Source organism: Sinocyclocheilus rhinocerous, unplaced genomic scaffold, assembly GCF_001515625.1.
Source record: "Sinocyclocheilus rhinocerous isolate Xijiao unplaced genomic scaffold, SAMN03320098_v1.1 scaffold159, whole genome shotgun sequence".
Taxonomy (NCBI): Eukaryota; Metazoa; Chordata; class Actinopteri; order Cypriniformes; family Cyprinidae; genus Sinocyclocheilus; species Sinocyclocheilus rhinocerous.
This window is the reverse complement of record NW_015666558.1, coordinates 100,215-102,101: the sequence shown is the minus strand read 5'-3', so window position 1 is coordinate 102,101 and position 1,887 is coordinate 100,215.

Sequence of the window (1,887 nt, the reverse complement as noted above, 5' to 3'; positions counted from 1 at the left end):
GTTTTTTTTTTTTTTTTTTTTTGATGCATTAGGCCAATGACCGTAATTTTACATGTAGGTTTTAGACATTCAACAGATGTTATCTAAAGCAATTTGAATTGCATTAATGCCGAAACATGCATTATCACTTTAAGCATTCTCTGGGAATCAGAAAGAGGAGAAATTATTACTGTATTTACTTCATAGTATTTTAATTGCAGCTGCATGTAGAGACGCCACAATTCATCTTCTCACTTTTTTTTTTTTTTCTATTAAGTCTTTATAAACATTTTTGTGATTTGATTTACTGACACAGTACTTTAGTTTTAATCAATATTTATGTGCTATCCAAATACTATTTTAAAGAACTATGCTGATTTACGGCATACTGCATTATAAAGTTGTTAATGCATTAATTATGCTTTGTAATGCAGCTTATGCATAGTATATTCTCATTACCTCAGTTATTCTCATAACTGTAACCAGTTATTATACTATCTATTCATTGTTACACCTTTAGACCGTATAATGCATCAAAATGCATGACAATCAACCAACTTCAGATGCAACAAGGAATCTACAAATATTATAATGCATTTTGATTGCATCAGTGTCTCAGCAATGGATGCTCTGCAGTGATTGGGTGCCGTCAGAATGAGAGTCCAAACAGCTGATAAAAACATCACAATAATCCACAAGTAATCCACAGCACTCCAGTCCATCAGTTAACATCTGGAGAAGACAAAAGCTGAAACAAACCCATCAAGACATTTTTAACTAAAATACGAGTCCATAATCCATAAAAACGCTTTATTTTTAAAGTTTGTGTTCTGGTTCCATAATCCATAAAAACGCTTTATTTTTAAAGTTTTAAAACGATTATTGTGATGTTTTTATCAGCTGTTTGGCCTCTCATTCTGACGGCACCCATTCACTGCAGAGCATCCATTGCTGAGACACTGATGCAATGCTACATTTCTACAAACCTGATGAAGAAACAAACTCATCCTAATCTTGGCTGGCCTGAGGGTGTTCATAATAGTTCATTTTTTGACTATTATAGTTAATTTTTAGTCCATTTTTGGGTCAACTGTTCATTTAAGTGAAGAGCATGTCTTTCTCTCAGCTGTTTTTATCAACATTCCACACACTGGTTTTCCTTTTTTTCAGCCGGGTGACTATGAACATGCTTAAAAACACATGATTCAGCTCAGTGTGGCATCAGCTGATGCCCTGCGTCTAAAACACTCATGCAAACTCACACACACTCGGCGGACGACAGTGGCACGTACAATCTTTATTTGTATTCAGAGTGAAATAATTGCAGTGTAGTCTCTGTCAGCGATGAATTAGTTCCACTAAAGTCATGTAGAAAATAAAACTTCATATGAAATAAATATTCCTATTCAATCCTTCAATAAATATGATCTGTGTACAGCAGCCGTAGTTACTCCTAACACGCAGGACAGTTAAAGTCAGACGCATACGCAATAACTTAATCAGTAGGATCCCTGCATAGATAAATCTCAAACATACAAATATAAATCATTAAAAAGACATGATCTCGTTCTAAACAAACTCAAAATAATATATGCAGATATTGTCGTTGGATCTCCAGTCAGTTTCATAATGCAAAACCAGATTGTTGATTCCTGCCGGAGCTGAAACTGATGCTGAATTTAGAAAAACGACACCATGAACTTTAATCCAGGCCAGAACATTCAGACTGCGAGGAAACGTCCTTCATCCACAGGAGGAGTCCAAAACACCAGCTCCGGTTTCACACACACACACACACACGATCCTTAGTATGCATGTACACGCGCACACACACACACAAACACACACATCTGCTCACGTACATGGTCCTTCGCATGCATGCATGTACACACACACACACACACAAAC